The sequence below is a fragment of the Onychostoma macrolepis genome, chromosome 15, assembly GCF_012432095.1.
Source record: "Onychostoma macrolepis isolate SWU-2019 chromosome 15, ASM1243209v1, whole genome shotgun sequence".
NCBI classification, from domain to species: domain Eukaryota; kingdom Metazoa; phylum Chordata; class Actinopteri; order Cypriniformes; family Cyprinidae; genus Onychostoma; species Onychostoma macrolepis.
In genome coordinates, this window is record NC_081169.1 from 24,537,110 (window position 1) to 24,557,855 (window position 20,746).

General features: G+C 36.1%; 1 long non-coding RNA gene across 2 annotated transcripts in view; it reads right to left on the reverse strand.

Annotated features, from left to right (window-relative positions):
* Nucleotides 1–11,801: 11,801 nt before the first annotated feature.
* The window catches only part of LOC131520431 (uncharacterized), a 28,417-nt gene continuing 19,472 nt past the window's right edge, over nt 11,802–20,746 (reverse strand). For both annotated transcript variants that reach the window (XR_009266056.1, XR_009266057.1), the window contains exons 2-3: nt 15,486–15,548; nt 11,802–13,955 (exon numbers count right to left, since the gene is read on the reverse strand). This is a non-coding gene — a long non-coding RNA (uncharacterized LOC131520431). The remainder of the gene's footprint in view (nt 13,956–15,485; nt 15,549–20,746) is intronic.

The following is a 20,746-nucleotide window of genomic DNA, read 5'->3' on the forward strand; positions in this document are numbered from 1 at the left end:
GCTGAAACTGTCGTCTCCAGTCACATTTACTCCCCGTATCTCTCCTGTATGTCTAGCTCCATCAAACATCAGCATCTTGCCTGGAACCCGCTGCTTCACCACTGAAACCACTGTGCTTCACAAACTCAAACTGTCTCCCAAGTGGGAGAGAAACGGGTGCCAAGTTTTGTAAAAATGAAATGACTTGTTTTTAAAGGGGGGAAAAAAACCTAAAATTTTGATGAAATAATGTCCAATACATTCTTAGCCCACTGTGTCTTTGTTGGTGGTTTTTCAGAAATTCACTGCTGCAATATGCAGCATCTGGCAGTAAATAACATTTTGAGCAGCTGGATCTAAGAAGAGCTCCAGGTGTTATAAGAATCCCTAAAATACAGACCAGTGGGTCAAGGTCCAAAGAGATTCCCAATATGTTATTAAAATCTTGAACAATATCCAACCAGAATGTCTTTAGAACAATCAAAAATACAATGAAAATATCTACTGTCTTCCATGTTACACTTAACACGTCTTTAAAAATGTAAATTGAAAAGCAGTCAAATTTATAAAGATTTAAATAATAATATCTATGGAAAACTCAAGGGCTCGTTCGCTAGAACAAATACAAGACAGAGGTGATTACATATAGAGCAGCATTACCCATTGTTACCAAGGTTAAATTTGTCTAAAACCTGGAAAAGATAGGGCCACTCTATCTTGTCAAAAGCCTTCTCAGCGTGGAGAGACACCACTAGTGATCCAACATGAACATTTTGTCCATGCTATACAACATTCAAAAAGAGTTGAATATTAGGTTACACTTTATTTTGTGGCCCACTTTAGACATTCTACAACTATGGCTGCATTTACACTGCGAATCTTAATGCACAGATCCGATCTTTTGACCATATCAGATTTTTTGGCCTGTCTGTTTACAGTCACTTTAAACATGACTGTTATCCAATACTGTGTTTACATTAATTCCTGCCCAAAAGGATTGTCTGCAGTGATCGCTCTACCATGCACATGGTAGAAATTTCCTTCGGGTTTTAAATGGCCGTACTATTAAAATTATGTCGAATGGCCATTATTATTTGCCAGCATGGACAACTGCTGTCATGGTTGTTTTGCAGCACAAAATCTGACTGAATGGATAAAGACCGGAAAATAATGGTAATTTTAATTTGTTAAGACTATTTTATCTACAGCTCGTTAAAGGTAGAATTCTTTAGTGAAATAAAGATTATGTTTATTGAAATTAATTCGAATTAATTAACGAGAGAGAAGAGAGAGAGAGAGAGAGAGAGAGAACGAACGCATGCACCCATGAGCGAGCGAGCGATTGTGAAGCATTGCAAACAAGCTTGTTGTTTTAATTACAAAAACCGCGAAGTTATCGCCTCATTGCTGAGAAATATAATGTAGCTTTTAGCTGTTGTATTTAAAAAATTAACGGGGCAAGGGTTGAAAACCAGCTCCTGAATGTGCAATTTCTTACCTAAAGTTTCCATCTCAATAAAATGCGAGCGCATACAGCACACCTGCATTAAAACGCCATTAAAAATCTTTATGAGCAAACGTGTTCGCCCTCGCATTGGGAGTTCTGTGGAGAATCGGATGTGTGTGTTTAGACGTAGGTCGGACGTAGCTCTACATATCAGACTCAACTGAAGAGTATACCTCTGACCTGTACAGCTTCTCATAGAACAACTGGAAAATCATATTAATCTCCTTATTACTGTATATTTTCTGTCCGGATGAGTTTTTGAATTTTGGTTCCACTGTAACCTTTGGATTGCTTAGTTGGGGACATTTCTGGCAATATTGTCGACGTGATTGCACACTATTTAAAGAGAACTGAACTGAGCTGGACGGTGACATTTATTTTACTGTTTACTATTGTCTTCCTGCATTATCGACACAATGTTCCTGTTAAATATTGTAAAGCTGCTTTGACACAATCTGTATTGTATAAAGTGCTATATAAATAACATTGACTTGACTTGACTTGAACTTGAAATGTAATAGGGATAAATTGCCATAATCCACATAAAATAATGCAGAAAAAAAAAGACAAAATAGATCCAGAAAGATCCAAGATAAAGAATATATAAATCAATCCTCTATCCATGGTGCTGAAACTTTTGGCGTGTACATACAGTTTTATACTTGTACATACGTTAACAAACTGATACCACTTATAAAGCAATTTCATGGCATATGAAAGTCACATCATGACACGTTGAAAACATTTCTTTAGAATCCAGTAAAAAGGATTGCTCAATCTGCTAATCAGTACATTTTTGCTAAAGCCATGGTATAAAACAGTCTCTCATGCAGTGCTGAATAATTCTGATCGCTTCAGATTTGCACTTTTATGAGATTCACTATTATGTTTAATTTGGCTGAATAGGTTATAATGCCTCTTTATGATGACTGTCTAATAGCCTACTTAAACTTAGTGACTTGGTGACTGGGTAAAACTGTCATTTTTCAGATGCACAAGCTTGTTAGAGATTTTAAGAAAAGTATTTTGGAATTTTGCTGAAAAGTAACCTATGACATTATAAAACAGAAAAATAAAATAAGTATTATAATGTTGTTAACCAAAAACATTAAAAATCTTTCAAATTTGTTAACTGAAATAAATGAAATATAAATACTAGATGAAAACTGTTTTAAAAAAATGTTTCCTTGCAACAAACTAAAATAAGCTGAAGTTAAAGTACTACAATTAAAACTAAAACTAATATAAAAATAAACTTCGGCTAAACAGAAATGTTTAATAATAATAATAATAAAATGAAAACGAAACATGCAATTACTAAAACAAATGAGAAAAATGTACATTTAAAATAAAAGATAATTCAAAATATTGAAAATTAATAATAGTATACAAATAACACAACATTAACACTGTTGCACCTAAACGTGAATGCACCTAAATGTGCACTAAAAATAAGACACTTTTTTTAAAACAAACAAATAACAAAAAACTTTGTTGTTCTTCGTTATATCCAGAAAGTGTATAGGTCAGAGGCCAATTGTCTGTAATAGTGCACACAATGGTAATTGATAATGGAAAAATTCCTTCTGCCCCAAAACAATGGCGTTAACAAGAAGGAAATGTCAACCATAAAACGAACTCCGCCTAAGAACAATAACCTGTTGCCTGTTCCTGGTATTCAGGATTATGATTTATTTACAGTGCAACAGTCTGGCAGATCCGGTTCTAGGCCGGTTGTGTAGACCTTTGTCCATTTTTGGTGATACATGTTTTGGTGATTCATGACCTAGGCTGTGACCTCACGTTACTTGTTTCCTGTTTCAGTTGCGCAAATAATGAAAAAAGCAAATAAAAAGCATGACTAAAATATAAATGACAAATCTACAAGAATAATATCATGAGTGTTATGGGCATAATGATATACTGACTATTATTATTAATATGATTGATGAGGTGTGTTGTGAGGGGCCCACCCCCAAAATTTGGTGCTACGCCCTTGGTGTACACTGAAGTGAACTGAAATATCCTTGTACAAATAAATCTTATGCCCACTTTGCTCCTGATAACCACTAGAGGTCGGTAATAATCTATTTAGAAACTGAACCTTGAATCTGGCAGGTGTGAGACCAGAACTTTTTTCAAACATCTGGTCTGTGGTAATTTAAATGCTGCCATATTAAAAAAAAAAAATACTAAAATACTGAATACAGTTCATTATTATTATTATCTTCGATATACATAAGACCATTTTGTTCAGAGTCCCCATAAAACATAAAAAACCAACACGCCATACGATGTCTTTATGCGAAGAAGAGTGTATAACATAAGGTTTTAATCGCTGAAAAATGATCCCGCTCCATTAACGCGTTCACATCTCATTCAAAAAGATACTCCCCCGTCCCGTATCATGACGCAATCGGTCACGAGACACACAAGAACCAATAGCATTTCACAACCAAGGCTGACATAAGGCTTCTTCTGGTGGCATTTTTTTTAAAGGGGTCATATGATGCGATTTCAAGTTTTCCTTTCTCTTTGGAGTGTTACAAGCTGATTGTGCATAGATAAGATGCCTGAAGTTGCAAAGACTAAAGTATCAATACCAAAGAGATATTCTTTATCAAAGTTAAGACTCGACCATGCCCCCCTAAAACGGCTCATTCAAACACTCCCCACATGTCTATGTCACGATGTGGAAATATTTGCGTAATGCCGCCCAAATGTTCACGCAAAGAAAGAAGGCGTGGTTTCAGTAACTGCAGTAGCGATACAGCCATGTCAGGGAGACACTGTGTGTTTCTAGGCGAAAGCAAAAGCACTATATTTGGCCTTCCAAAGATGCATTTAGAAATCATTAAGATTACTTACAACAGAACAGCAACACATTTTATAGAAGACCGTTTCATGAACCTAGGAGAGGAGGTAATTCTGACTTTGCTCTGACAATCTGGCACTTCTGAATCAGCTACTGCAAGTATGTTTTGTTATTAGTTTAAGTATTTGCTATGCGGAGTTTTGCGCGTCGTGTGTGTGTGTGACTGAGTGAGTGAGAGAGAGAGAGAGGGAGAGAGAGACAGGGTCACATCACAGTGGAGTCAGCTTTCTTAATGGTCGCTTGTGTGCAAATATATATGAGCTTCATCACTGTGTCTGTCACGTCTGTCCCCTTTCAGGCTTGAACTGATGGTAAAACTAACGACATTATTAACTGTCTTTACATTTATTTTGAAAGATGAAGCTCACGATTATGGAAAGGGTCATTACATTTCCGGCGAGTGCTTGCGGTGTTCGGCCAATCACAATGCACTGGGTCAGTTGGCCAATCAGAGCAGACTGCGCTTGTCGGAAGGAGGGACTTCGTAGAAAACAATGCGTTTCAGAGAGGCGGGGCATAGAGGACCTACATTATGTACAGTATTTGAAAAATAATGTTTTTTTGAACATTAAATCATGTCAACATATTCTGTTACACCAAATACACAAAATAATGATCTTTAAAAAAGCATCATATGACCCTTTTAATTTCCGCACAGAGACTGCACAGGAAGAGCTTTAAGGCGGACGGAGATTGTGATTGCCTCTATTCCTCTCACAAATCAATCGTTTTGCCTCTGAAGACTTGGAATATTAATACGTTTTGAATAAATTATGTCGGTAGTTGTATTTGCCTGCTGTATCTTGTGTTTTATTGACAAATGGTTGGTTTAGGGGCAGGGGTTGGGTTATGTGCTCATAAATGTGTAAATAATTAATAAAACTGTTGTGACTGTTTACATTGAAAAATCACACCCCAACATATGCAATAATGGCAATATTATTACCCAATATATAAGTTAATCATGACCATAAAATTCCCAGTAGGCTACCTTCTGCGTCAGCATATTGACGCCAAGGGTTCCTTATTTAAAGCAACGGAGCGTCAAAAAGCGACGCTAAGTAGTCCTGACCAAGCTTCAATATGTGACGAGTTAGGAGTGAGAACGTGTTGTTAGAGTAAAAAAGGGTCCTGTCCAAACTGATGCTATAAATTTAGAAGCACACAATTTCCTAGAATATCATTATATGCTTAAACATCAAGATTTGTACTCATTGAAATTACTAAAGTGATAAAACCTGTTAATTAACCCTTTAACGCGTACGATCACACCGGTGTGATCAGTCTTGGCTGGTCCCAGGAGCGTACGATCACACCGGTGTGATTGGAACTTTCAGTGAGTCACGTCATCAACTGCTGAAATTAAAATCTGCTTTCTGGCGCGGAGCCAGATCAGACGCGCGAGCGCTTGTAATATTATCACTTATTCAGTGTTTTCAACCATATAATGCTTATTTTAGATTTCAGACATTTAAATACACATAAGTACTAGCAAAGCCATACATTTATAGTTTGTAAAATATGCGCTGATGTCTATGGAAGCAGCAATAATGATCCTTACAAATATAATCTGACGACATGTTTTTATTGATATCATATACAGATTGTGTAGATACTTTAAAGTTTACTCTGCTCACGCCTGGGGCTCAGATAGAATATTTTAAACTCACGTGTGAAAGGGTTAAAAGGGGGTGTCCCAATACTTTTATTTATTTATATGTTTTCAATATATTGGATACATTGGAAAATTTGGAACATTGTTTTTTGTTTTGTTTTGTTTTCTTGCTGAAAATAATACTTGCTTCATACAAACCAATACACAACCACAATGTGTTACAGCAATACATCATTGGATTATGTCATCAACTCATTATTAATATTTTTTAACATAAAAGTTCTCAAACACCCTACCTATTCTTCCCTTTTTTAAAAGAAACATACTTACTCAAATATGTCTTATAATAACAAAACAACAACAACAACAACAAAAAGACTACAACCTCTTCTTTTGTTTCTTTGTCTTGTTTATAGGCCCATTAATTAAATATTTAGCTAAAAATGTGTAAAAGCTCCTTTTTGTCAGGTGGGGAGGGGATTACATTTACCTTTACATTTAGTCATTTTGCAGACGCTTTTATCCAAAGCGACTTACAATTTGGGAATACATAAAGCGATTCATCTTGAAGAGGCAATCCGACAAACGAAGTGCTTGTAACACCAAGTCTCAAGCATTGTTTAAATAAGTACAAGCTAGCAAGGGAAGGAATAAATAAGGAGAAAGAGTTTTAGGGATCTATGTTTACTTTAATTAAACAAATAAAAATTGCACATTTGTTTACGAAATGTAAACTTCCACCTAATGGTGGCTAGTATTCTTTAGAGGGAAATTTATGGAGTTGCCATCTGCTTTTTAATGGAACTGAAAGACATGCCTCATTATATGGCATCACGTTAGCAAAGCTATATGTGGGCTAAAAGGGGGTTTCACCTGACACCTCAACCTCACACACGTTCACAACAGTTAATTGATCTTCATACTTCCAGACCTTTTCTTCACATTGTAACTGTGATGAAAAGATAATTTACTCCAAAGGTGTCATCACTTTTTACATCTAAAGAAATACATAAAATGCATATAATATCAAATCTGACTGTCTATCACAAATATATACATCTTAGTTCCCTGCTACATAATGATATGGATAATTTTCTATATATGCACAAAATTTGTGGGAGTTGACTGAAGGCATGTAAACCAAGTCATATATAACATATGTCTAAAATAACTGTGGTAAATGTGGTGTTTGTGTGTTTACATGATGTAAATTTTGGGTGAACGTGCAGGGAAATACCTCGAGTCAAACCACAACTCTGGGAGCCACTGCTGTACCTTCAGTGAGCATCTCTTCTGAAGCAGGTTAGGTGTGGTAAATGCTGGCATTTCTGAGGAACAAGAAACTTAACGCTAAAGCTATGGAGTAGGTGGGGTGGGGGTGTTTCACGCTAAAAAGAGAGTTATTTCAAAACGAAAAAACTATTTTCTCCAGACAAAAAAAAAACCTTCAGCTCAGAGCTTCAGAGCTGTATTGTTTCACACAATTTAGAGTCAGACCTCAAAGATGCACAGTAAATGTCATGACACAATGGAACCGGTTTTGAGACGTCGCGCTTGTCACCTTACTAAAGGTTAGACGTACATGTGATGTGTGTGGCCAGTGACAAACATGTGTCAGTGGACAGCATTACTCACCTTAGGGGCTACTCATCCCACTTGTGTACATCGGGGCAGCCCCCCTAAACCCATACCGACCCCGATAGCCTGCTATGGAATTATGGTAGACAACTGTTTAAGACTCTGAGCTAAAAAGACAGGTTTAGTCACGGAGTATATGACCTCTACATTTGATTTTAATATGCTGATAATTATCATGTTGCGGCCGATAATCAATATATATGTTGCTTAATATTGATTAAACAGTATTTGTTATTTATTTTATAAACAAATAAAAACACACAAAAACAAATTTATAAATTGTTTTACATGGTAAATCTGGCAACAGTATGAATATTTTAAAGTATTAAGTATTTTTAAAGACTAACTGTAAGTGAACTTTGATGACAATAATCGAAATGAAGAAATTGGGGAATTGAGCATGCACAACTAAATATTCTTTATAGACCAACACAAACAAACAAATTAATAAATTAAAGAAACCAACCCTCTACTCCTATGCCTTTTATGGTGGATGTAATAGGCATCCCTAATAGAAACATACAAATTATTGTTTTTATTGGCTGTACATTTCACAAGGCACTACAAAATATCTGAATTATTATTATTAAATATATATATATATATATATATATGTATGTGTGTGTGTGTGTGTGACCCTGGACCCCAAAACCAGTCATAAGGGTAATTTTGTTTTAAACTGAGATATTATACATCATCTGAAAGCTGAATAAATAAGTTTTCCATTGATGTATGGTTTGTTAGAATAGGACACTATTCTGAGATACAAATATTTGAAAATCTGGAATCTGAGGGTGCAAAAACTATTTTTGATGTGAAAATCGCCTTTAAAGTTGTCCAAATGAAGTTCTTAGCAACGCATATTATTAATCAGAAATTAAGTTTTGATATATTTACGGTAGGAAATTTACAAAATATCTTCATGGAAGATGATCTTTACTTAATATCCTAATGATTTTTGGCATAAAAGAAAAATCGATAATGTTGACCCATACAATGTACAATGTATTGTTGTCTATTGCTACAAATATACCCGTGCTACTTATGACTGGTTTTGTGTGTGTGTGTGTGTGTGTGTGTGTGTGTGTGTGTGTGTGTGTGTGTGTGTGTGTATATATACACACATGGCCAAAAAAATCAGCACCCTTTGTAAATATGATCAAAGAAGGCTGTGAAAATTAATCTGCATTGTTAATCCATTTGATTTTTTTTTTTTTTTTATCATAAAAAATCTAACGTTTCATTGGATAATAAGAATTTAAAATGGGGGGAAATATCATTATGAAAAATGTTTTTCTCTAATACTCTTTGGTCACAATTAACGGCACCCTTTTATTCAATACTTTTTGAAACCTCCATTTGCCAGTTTAACAGCTCTAAATTTTCTCCTAGAATGCCTGATGAGGTTAGAGAACACCTGACAAGAGATCAGAGACCATTCCTTCATTCAGAATCACTCCAGACCCTTTAGATTCCCAGCTCCATGTTGATGCTGCTTCTCTTCAGTTCACTCATTTTCTACAGCGTTCAGGTCAGAGGACTGGAATGGCCATAGCAGAAGCTTGGTTTTGTGCTCAGTGACCCATTTTTGTGTTGTTTTTGAGGTTTGTGTTTGGATTATTGTATGGTTGGAAGATCCAAACATGGCCCATTATAAGATTTCTAACAGAGTCAGTCACGTATTGATTTTTTATCTGTTGGTATTTGATAGAATCCATGATGCCATGTCTAAACAAGATGTCCAGGACCTCCAGCAGAAATATAGGCCCACAACATCAAAAATACAGCAGTATATTTCATTGTACACATGGGGTACTTTTAATCCCTGTGTTCACCAAACCCATCTTGAGTGTTTGCATTCATGTCAAGTCATTTTTTAGTTTCATCTGACCATAGGAGCCAGTCCCATTTGAAGTTCCAGTCGTGTCTGATAACTGAATATGCTGGAGATTGTTTTTGGATGAGCTAGGATAATTTTTCTTGAAACCCTCCCAAACAACATGTGGTTGTTTGGTGTTTTTCTCATTGTGATGGATGATTAAGGGAATTTAGCCTTTGTTTTCCCTCCTATTTATATTTCTGTGAAACAGGAAGCTGTGGCCGGATAATTTCATGTTCATAATCACCCTGGAGTGCTCAAAATTGTGAATATGAATGGGAATATACTTTTTTTACTCATAAGAATTTCAAGGGGTGCCAATAATTGTGTCCAACGTGTAGGAAACATTTATTTCATAATGATATTTCCCCCCATTTTACATTCTTATTATCCAATGAAAGGTTAGGTTTTTGTGATTGTTTTAAATAAAAGATTAACAATGCAGACTAATTTTCACAGCCTTCTTTGATCATATTTATCAAGGGTGCTGGTATTTTTGGCCATGACTGCATATATATTTATATTATTGTTATTATTATTTTAATTAATTTTTTAATATTAATAATAATATACAGTGGGTACGGAAAGTATTCAGACCCCCTTAAATATTTTACTCTTTGTTATATTGCAGCCATTTGCTAAAATCATTTAAGTTCATTTTTTTTCCTCATTAATGTACACACAGCACCCCATATTGACAGAAAAACACAGAATTGTTGATATTTTTGCAGATTTACTAAAAAAGAAAAACTGAAATATCACATGGTCCTAAGTATTCAGACCCTTTGCTCAGTATTTAGTAGAAGCACCCTTTTGATCTAATACAGCCATGAGTCTTTTTGGGAAAGATGCAACAAGTTTTTCACACCTGGATTTGGGGATCCTCTGCCATTCCTCCTTGCAGATCCTCTCCAGTTCTGTCAGGTTGGATGGTAGCGTTGGTGGACAGCCATTTTAGGTCTCTCCAGAGATGCTCAATTGGGTTTAAGTCAGGGCTCTGGCTGGGCCATTCAAGAACAGTCACGGAGTTGTTGTGAAGCCACTCCTGCGTTATTTTAGCTGTGTGCTTAGGGTCATTGTCTTGTTGGAAGGCAAACCTTCGGCCCAGTCTGAGGTCCTGAGCACTCTGGAGAAGGTTTTCGTCCAGGATATCCCTGTACTTGGCCGCATTCATCTTTCCCTCGATTGCAGCCAGTCGTCCTGTCCCTGCAGCTGAAAAACACCCCCACAGCATGATGCTGCCACCACCATGCTTCACTGTTGGGACTGTATTGGACAGGTGATGAGCAGTGCCTGGTTTTCTCCACACATACCGCTTCTATCAAGTTCTATCTTGGTCTCATCAGACCAGAGAATCTTATTTCTCACCATCTTGAAGTCCTCCATGCAGGCTTTCATGTGTCTTGCACTGAGGAGAGGCTTCCGTCGGGCCACTCTGCCATAAAGCCCCGACTGGTGGAGGGCTGCAGTGATGGTTGACTTTCTACAACTTTCTCCCATCTCCCGACTGCATCTCTGGAGCTCAGCCACAGTGATCTTTGGGTTCGTCTTTACCTCTCTCACCAAGGCTCTTCTCCCCCGATAGCTCAGTTTGACTGGACGGCCATCTCTAGTAAGGGTTCTGGTCATCCCAAACGTCTTCCATTTAAGGATTATGGAGGCCACTGTGCTCTTAGGAACCTTAAGTGCAGCAGAAATTTTTTTGTACCCTTGGCCAGATCTGTGCCTTGCCACAATTCTGTCTCTGAGCTCTTCAGGCAGTTCCTTTGACCTCATGATTCTCATTTGCTCTGACATGCACTGTGAGCTGTAAGGTCTTATATAGAGGTGTGTGGCTTTCCTAATCAAGTCCAATCAGTATAATCAAACACAGCTGGACTCAGATGAAGGTGTAGAACCATCTCAAGAATGATCAGAAGAAATGGACAGCACCTGAGTTAAATATATGAGTGTCACAGCAAAGGGTCTGAATACTTAGGACCATGTGATATTTCAGTTTTTCTTTTTTACTAAATCTGCAAAAATGTCAACAATTCTGTGTTTTTCTGTCAATATGGGGTGCTGTGTGTACATTAATGAGGGAAAAAATGAACTTAAATGATTTTATCAAATGGCTGCAATATAACAAAGAGTGAAAAATTTAAGGGGGTCTGAATACTTTCCGTACCCACTTTATGTCCATTAGCCTACAGTCACCCTATTTATTCGATAAGCTTTTGATGTGTGGGGTTGATAAAGGCTGTTTGAATAATGACTTAAATTTTAATAATAAACAGTGTTTTAATAATAATATTAAATACACGGGGGGGAAAAACAGGAAATTGTAGGGTTAAATGTGGCACAAGCATAAAGGAGATCAGACAAAGAACTAAGGAAACACAGGACTTAAATATACAGGGAGTGTAATCGTGGAGAACAGAAGAAGGTGTGAGCTAATCAGAAACCATAGAAACAAACTAGAAAGAAAAGAAAAAAAATGAGAACCAAGGAAAACAAGACCATGAATCTGAAACAAATCTATCTATCATGTCTTTATAAAACAAATTCCAACATGTCAGCTATGCTCAGAAGACAATTGATCATGTTTGTTGATAAACCGATAAGCCTCAAAAACAGAAAAAAAATGGACTGACATTCAGTCACGTTCTAGTTTATAGTTTCACATGCAAAAAAAAAAAAAAAAAATCATAGATACTAATGTTATATTAATAGCGCAGTCCCAGTTTCAGATATATGGCATTTCACTTACAAACTCGACAGGAACTGCATACACTGCTCATCACATCCTTTGACCTGAAGATGAGGCCACACAGACAACCTCAAAATACAGTGTGTAAAAAGAAAGGTTCAATTCAGCGTGAAATGGAAAAATCGCATTTTTGAGGCGTCACAGTTCCCGTACGCTGGTATTGCTGACAAGTAATCAAGCTGGTCTCCATTGGCTTCTTCATCTAGCTGTTGCAAACCCACAAGTTACTGCGAATTTCACGATAAACCACGACTGATTTCCCCGTTCAAGATTCATTCATGACACATTCAGTGCTCACTATCTGTTTCTTGTTTTCTCCTCTGTCTCTCTCTCTTTCTCACTCTATGTTTCTCTCAGCCACAACTCTTGACATTCGTTGCTCTTCTGACTAGCCTGTGTTTACGGTGATCAGTCTGGTGTCAGGTTGTAGTAACTGGGAACTACTTGTCATTCATGCATTTTGTGTAAGTCCTAGTCATCTTGATAGTTATTCTTGTTCAAAGTAAACTATTGTAGACTTTAATTTAGTTTTGCCCCAGTCATACTAACCTGCCTAATTAGGACTCGATTTTTATATTTTGTGCAAATAAAACATGCAATTAAAGAGCATTAACTAATCATATGCACTTTGACCAGGCTTGAAATACAAATGAAAATAATTTAGGCCATAATTATTTGAAGACCATTCACTGCATTTGGAAGCTGAATGTCTTCATATATCTGCATAGGAAGCTTGTCACACTGAAAGGGGGTGTACGTAAAGGTTTCTGAGAACTGATGACCCACGGCAGACTTGTTGTAGTTAGGTTTCGTTAGGACCCTTGCAAGGGTGGTCTACACATTTTAAACACATGTATGTGGTGGGCATGACTCAGACTTAGAAGAAGATGACAATTTGATTGGTTTCTCTGATTGATCCCTTATATGGTTCTTACAAACTGCAATGTTTTAAAGTTTTGATACTGTTGAGTCAAACTGGACTCTTACTGTTCACACTCTGCAGTTTCCGAGCATTTTAAACAGTGGCCCACTTAACTTTTGAGGTAGAGTTGACCTGCTTATGTGGTCACCCCTTTAGGTCTTCCAGCTAACACCAAATGCCAAATTGGTAAAGTTTTGTACTAGAGTAGTTAATTATCTACTTGTATGAAACTTTATACATCAGCTGTCCAAAAATGAAAGTGATGCTTTGGGAAACTATCAAAGGGGTTCTTATTAGTCATCCCTTTCATTTTGTTTGAATGTAAAATGCAAGTAGTTACAGAAAAAACAGTGAAAAACTCTGTGAAAAACTCATTGTGTAGTAAATTATTGCCAGAGTGCTTCTATGGAGTTGCCAAGGTGTTCTGAGTTTCTGATTTTAGCTCCTGCGCAGTTTTGGGTCATTGCCAAATCAAAACAGTCACCTTTCAAGAATCTATGAAATTATTCTCCCTATACGACTGAAATCCCCTTAAAGTCATGATGAAATGGAAGTAGCAACAGATCTTTTCTTCTGTGACATACATCTGAGTGTAACGGATTATTGAAAAAGAGCAAAAAAAAATAAAAAATAGAACAGGACTTGGTTCTATCCATCAGATGTTGATTGGAGTTTGAAATGTGGGTGTTGCAATCAAATATCAACGTGAGACTGCAGTTGATAGTAAGGATTTTGGGTCCAGCATACATCACCAGAGAGAAGTCTGCCATTTTACCGGAAGATCGAGCATTCTGATAAAAAAAAACATTATGAGGTCAAAGAAATTAAATATGAAACATACATGGATGAATCATTCACAGTTAGATCTATAACACATTTACAAAATAGATGGGGTGAGATTTCATTTCAAGTCTAAAGGGTTTCAGTTTTGTTGTCAACGAGGTAAAAAACAACTATTAAAGGGCACCTATTATGCAAAATTCACTTTTACATGTTGTTTGAACATAAATGTGTGTTGGCAGTGTGTGTACACAATAGAACTGCACGATTCTGGATAAATTGAGAATAACAATTTTTTTTTTGTCACAAATTCTCAGATTCTCCCACGATTCTGAACTAAACAAAATAATGTGTGACAAAATTTTAATTGCTGCAGTATTTTTAAAAGTGTTTAATTTGAATGAATTATTAGACATGTTAATATAAATATGTATTTGAAATATATTTAATACACCAATTGTTTTTATATTAAAATTATGAAAAAGTGGTTTCAGTGAATGATTCAATGACTCCCTCATAAATACTTCACTTGTTTCTTTAATGGATGAATCAGCATTTTTGAACAAATCTCTTAAATGAACGATTCAATGACAAATAATTTTTTAACAATCACGATGCAATCGACACAAACGTTATTTTATGAATGAATGAATGAATGAATGATGCATTTATATAGCGCTTTATTGTGTATTGCTGTACACTCAAAGCGCTTTACAATCATGTCATTTTATTACTTTCAAGTGAATTTGCTCCATTTTGATCACTACCATAGACATCAACGTTTATATTCGAACTATAAACTTTCATCCCAGTATTTCTGTGTAAACTGTGTAGTTGAAAAGACTGTTTGTGAAGCTGTTTCTTACCTAAACATAATAACTGCCGGCTCTCTGCATCAGCAGCAACGCGAACGCAAAGTTGAATGAGGTATACTTTTTCTAAGGTTTAATAGACACGGGTGAATCATTGTCATTTAGAAATGAGATCGCAGGGGTGTCTGAATCAAGATTGTGATCTTTTAACAATTAATAGTTATAATGATAAAAATCCACATGCTTCTTTTTTAATCCTCATAAATCATAAGCAGTGTCTCAGAACAAGCCGTTCACAGAATCCGAAAATTGTGACATCACATTTTACACGCCCTGCCCACAACTATTGACGGACACTGCCGTATTAGCAAAGACCCCTGTCCTGAGAGAGCCGCACACAATCCACCACGTTTATCTTCACGCTAGAGCATTTAAAAGCAGCACTCAAGTAAAAAAAAAAATATTTTTATTAAATCTATAGAAATTATTCAGTTCAGAGCAGTAAGTGATTTTCTGTTTTTATTTTATTGGTTGGCTCATAGACAGTAGGTACTGTGTATGTTTACACTAATGTCACTTAATACACAGATCTAATATACACGTGATATCTTTCCCACCTGTTTATCTTCACAGACATAACCTAATGTGTTTTTGTAACTTATGCATGTTTTTGTATTTGACAGTTTAAATCGCAAAAAGACATGAAAGAGAACTTAGTTTAGTACTCACATGCTGTGTGGCAGCCGCTTTTGGATTAGTTCGGAGATTTCTTAAAATCTACCATCCTCTCATCTAATTGGAAGAAAGAAATACAAATATTATCATTACCAAAGTTAAACACCATTACAACCCAGGGTCTAAAATTAACACCCACCAAGCGCCAAATGCTAGTAAAACTGTCATTGGTGAGTATTGTCATGTTCTGTTTTGGTTTAGATTTCCATGTGTTTCTGTCTCCTGATTCAGTTCCTCATTAGTTTCCATGGTTTTTGATGATTTACTCCACACCTGTTTCAGTTCTCCCTAATTACCTTTTCTAGTATTTAAGCCCTGTGTTTTGCCCTATAGCTCCTGAGATCCAGTATTGATGTTGATCTCCTGCCTGTGTCTTTATTAAAGGACTTTCTTGTTTATTTCTACTCCTGTGTTGTGTGCTTTCTACAGCCACATACCAACTTATAGAACAGTGTTATTTGTCTGTTGGCCGGTAGATTTTTTTATTTTTTATTAATTCTAACAATGCCCAAGGACACAATATGGTTTAGTGTGATTATCAATTTCACAAAGACTGTGTTGTAATTACATAAATATGTAATCTGATGTGCTGCGTTGTGACGTGCCACACACAGTATTTCAATGTTTTGAAGTGTTTTGCAGTACATGCTGCTCCACATTTATTATTATTATTAATAAAAACTTTACAGTTCAGTAGCATTAAAGTGATTTAATTACTTAATTGATTTGTTTATTTTTTAAATAATAATAATCTTAACAATGATAAGAAAAAAAGTGTAGATGTGTTTCCCCATTTGTTCTGCTTGTTATTAATGAAATAATGACATACAGTTCCATTGCCGGAAAATTTCCCCAATACACCAGCCATTGGCAGATGTGGCAAAATGTTAGTTTTAGCCCCTTTAACAACCCTTTCAAAGTGTGTCAATACGTTTCAAGGTGTTTCAATAAGTGCAAATATGATCTAAGCAAGGAGCTCATATAAAAGGGTTAAGAGTCAGAATAAAGGGATCTGCAAATGCAAAATACTGGAAGAAAAATAATTTTAGTTAGTATTTAGAAAGAGGTTAGTATCTGTGAGGAAAAGTTTGGATACAGGAGAAAAGTTTATTCAAGATTAATAACTGCAGACCTAAATTTGAAAACACTGTTCAAATGGTCACTTGTGCACAAGTACCTCAGCAAATTATACTGAAAATTACACTTGATGCAGTTTCCTTCAGTCAGGGTGAGCTCTTTAGTGTCGTTCATTGCAGTCATATTCCTGAAACTTTTTCAATATCAAGTATTAATAGTAAACCAAAAGCACTGGACCACATGGGTTTAAATATACATTCTACATTTAATCCACTTTTCTTTGTTTAGACCTCTGCTAATCCCAACTCTTAACCTCAACTGCAAACTGCTCGTTTTGTTCTCTCCAATTTTGCATGCGCGACGCACACACACACACACACACACACACACACACACACACATGCACAGTCACAGATGATGCAGGCTATTTCAAAGTGACTCATCTGCATGCAGGGTCGTGGTCAAAATCGCGAGTGTGTGGGTATCAATATGTATGTGTTGATGTCCTAGTGTGATCTGTAAACTGTGGCTTTTGTTATTAATGTCAAGCCCCTTAACTCACTTTACAGGTGGTCTCTGCTCTCCGATTGTAGTTACAATGACATTTAAACATATTATGCACTCATCAACGTTTGCTTATCAAGTTATGTGCTGGCAGTGGTTTTGGTCAGCTATAGTCTCAGAACAGTCAGCCTTCCCGGTCGTGTATCACCATGTTTAAAATTCTCATGCTTAAAGTTGAGATCAGATCTGATCGGAAGATAAAACCCTCAAGCTTACAGAAGAAACATACTTAGAGACTTCAGGGTTGGGCTTTTTTGATTTTTGGTCAATTTAACTAAAGAGAAATTCTGGATCGATGGAAATTACTTACTCAGCCAGCCCAATATAGATATAGCAGGTTGAAATGAAATTTTCCATTGCATTAATCAGACCACCCTCACCCTCAGACAGTTTTTTCCTGATTAACACTGAAGCTCACTAGGTCATTAAGTATGTACGGAAATGAATAAACCTCTATAACTGGCGTAATCATATATTTGTTTGGTAATTCTTTCAAAAACGTTTACTTAAAAAATGTTTTCCTTCATATACATCTTGATAATTCATCCTCTTTGGATATTAAAAAAATAACAATGTACCATTTTAAAGAAGTTAAAGACCTATGAAATATATACTTTTTAACATTTTTGTAGTAACTGTACTGGTTAAAGCTTCCATTACATCATCTTTGTAGGCACTACGTAGGTAAAAGGACATTTTCTTAAAAACAAAAAAAAATCTCCAATCTAACACATTTATTGACCCAATAAAATCCGTATTGGAGTTTTGTGGCTTTTAGTCCATGTGAGTAAACTTTAAGCCAACTATCGACCATATAAATTGACTATCCTGAGCTGTGACGTCAAAGACAGCAGACAGGGAAAAATATAAAAGTCACATTTTAAAAGCACTCAGGAAAAAGTCACTGGCCAAACATGTGCTTTAAAATAAAGAAATATATTTGCAATTTATATGTTGCTTGACAAAATAAATAAATAAATCGTCAGAATACTAAGCTACTTTTAAATTACCATCAATGGATAAATATTGCTTTTATCTCCACAAAGGTGTACTTACAGCCAGTGGTCGAATTGTAAAAAAAAAAATGTTATTGTGGCTAATTTTATTAAATTTATTAAATGAACTATTATTTAAGTTTTTTTTTTCTTCTGGGGCCTGAAATAGAGGAATTTTGGTCAATATTGATAATTAAACAATATTTTGTTGAATGTGTTTTTGTACTGGCACCTTGGCTGGTTTAGGTCTGTCATGGATTAATAAATATGACAATAAAACCGCCAGTAGGTGGCAGCAAGTCCCTGTTTTAATAAATGACTTACTGAATCATTCATATCAAACGATTCGTTCAAAACGGCTGATTCAATAGAAACGAAAGAAGTAAGACCACTGAATGGACCGTTGAATCACTGGCTCACTCGATTCTTTCAAAAACTGATTCATTCATGGAATGAAAGACCGCATTTCTCTGCACTGTTGTAAAGAACTAATAGCACATTTGTGCTCGCGGCCTCATGCACATGTGCTGATATACAGAAAAGTACAAGCTTGTGCAATGAATATAAAAATGTAAAACTCATACATGGGTATATTTTGTTTCATTGCTGGAATAATTGCAATTGCATTCTAATTGTATTATAATGGGCTTCATCGCGCAGTGAATGCTTTTGAACTCTCAAAACGTTCACGTTTTTTATTTCTTTCTCAAAGTTGTATAATGTCAGCTCTCCTATATCATCTCTCAGTCCCTCACAGTCACACACACATTATGTCAGGAGAATATATTTAAATTCTAATCAAGGAAAAATAATTTTCTTCTTTTAAAATAACTTCAAAAGTTACGCTTGAACCATTTCGCACGAAAAATGACGAAATTGCTTCCGCTTGTGCGCAGCTTGTTACAGTACCAAGCTCTGATTGGCCAATCACCGTTATTTAGTTCATTAATGATCATAAGTAGAGAATTTTAACATTTCATGTGCATGTTAAGTTTTACGTAATACAAAAAAATTAATAATCCAAAGGGGATGGTAAGGGGGGATGGTGGTTTTACAGAGGGGATGCTTTTTGTCATTTTTTCGACCAGGGGGATGCCATCCCCCCGCATCCCTCCTCAATTTGAGCCCTGGTTACAACATCTACCAGCAGGGGCTAACTGCTCATGCTAACCAGATCAACCCTGACCCCTGTCCGCTGTCACCAGCTAATAGCAAGCAGAAAATCCTGGTTCATGGTTGTGATAAACTCCAAGCTACTGCTAATTAAATAAATAATCCATTCATCCATCCGTCCTTAAGCAAGTAAATATGACATTCTATATGGATTTGCTCAAATCCCTGTTTCAATAGGTACTGTACTTTAGAAGCACAAACTGTGCTTGTGAAGCCAGAGATATTTAATACCTGCTAGCAAAGGATGACAGATTTTCAACTGTTTCATCTTGAATAGCTCATTGTAAATTAACCCACATTGAGCTTGATGAATACATATAATGCTCACAGAGACATAGGCAGACCCCCAGTGCAAACACATCTAAAATGTGTAACCTTAGTGGTGGGGATACCCTTCTTTGAAAAAAAACACATCAGAGAAGGAGAGGAGCAGAGGGCGTCTTCAAGATGATTTGGGTTCCCTGAGGGGTTTCAGTCATTGTAGTACAGTTTCACTGTGCATCACCATGTTCATGTGGCTGTGAGAACCGTTGCGTACAGTATGCAAAACTTGACATTTCTTTCAAAAGGTGGGGGGGGGCAGTCTGGAAATTACTGGAGCATTAAAGCTCAAACTGTTAAACGATCTACCAGCAAAGCCCCCCAACAAATACACACCAAACAGTTGGCATTGTGCACATAAAATTAGTCAATGTAACTTACAAAACCTAGCCTAAACATGTGCACAAAGTATATTGTTTGTGATGAGTTCTACGCCTGTTGTTGGCTTAAAAGCTACTCTCAGATGTGGTTTCGTCAAATAAGTGTTTCCAGAACCTGAGAGAAACCAGATGTAAAATGAAAGTGGAATGTCTATTTTAAAATGTTCATTGTTAATTGTGTAACTGGGCGAAATTAATGTTTGCAAATAAAAGAATATACAGTGAGTGAACCTAAAAGCATATCTACTACAAAAGTTTTAAAACCTCATCTGCACCAATGCAACGGAGAACAACCAGTACTCGAGTGTTCTCATTGGTGTAGAATGAGTGGGCGGGGAGGGGAATAAAGGGCCGTTTGTCATTCACACTAATTGTTCGTTGTCTAGAAAAAAAAATATTTTAGAAGTGATTTATTTTGTGTCATTATATCGTTATAGATGTGATGTAGGCTTTCCTGTTCTCACATAATAAGAATGATTATTAAAACTTTTATCTTATTAGTTATTGTCGTTGGTGTAAACACCCTGCTGAAGAAAATAAAAATAAAAAAAAACAGTTAAAGCCAGCCTAAGCAGAATGGCTGGTCTTAGCTGCTTTAAGATAGAAGTAGCTGGTTTTAGCTGGTCTCCCAGCATGACCAAAACCCCACTAAAAACCAGCCTGCAAACTTATTTTTGTCAGCAGGGCAGACTTTAAAGCAATCAAACTTAATCTGATGCTCTGTTTACATTTACAAATATGACTT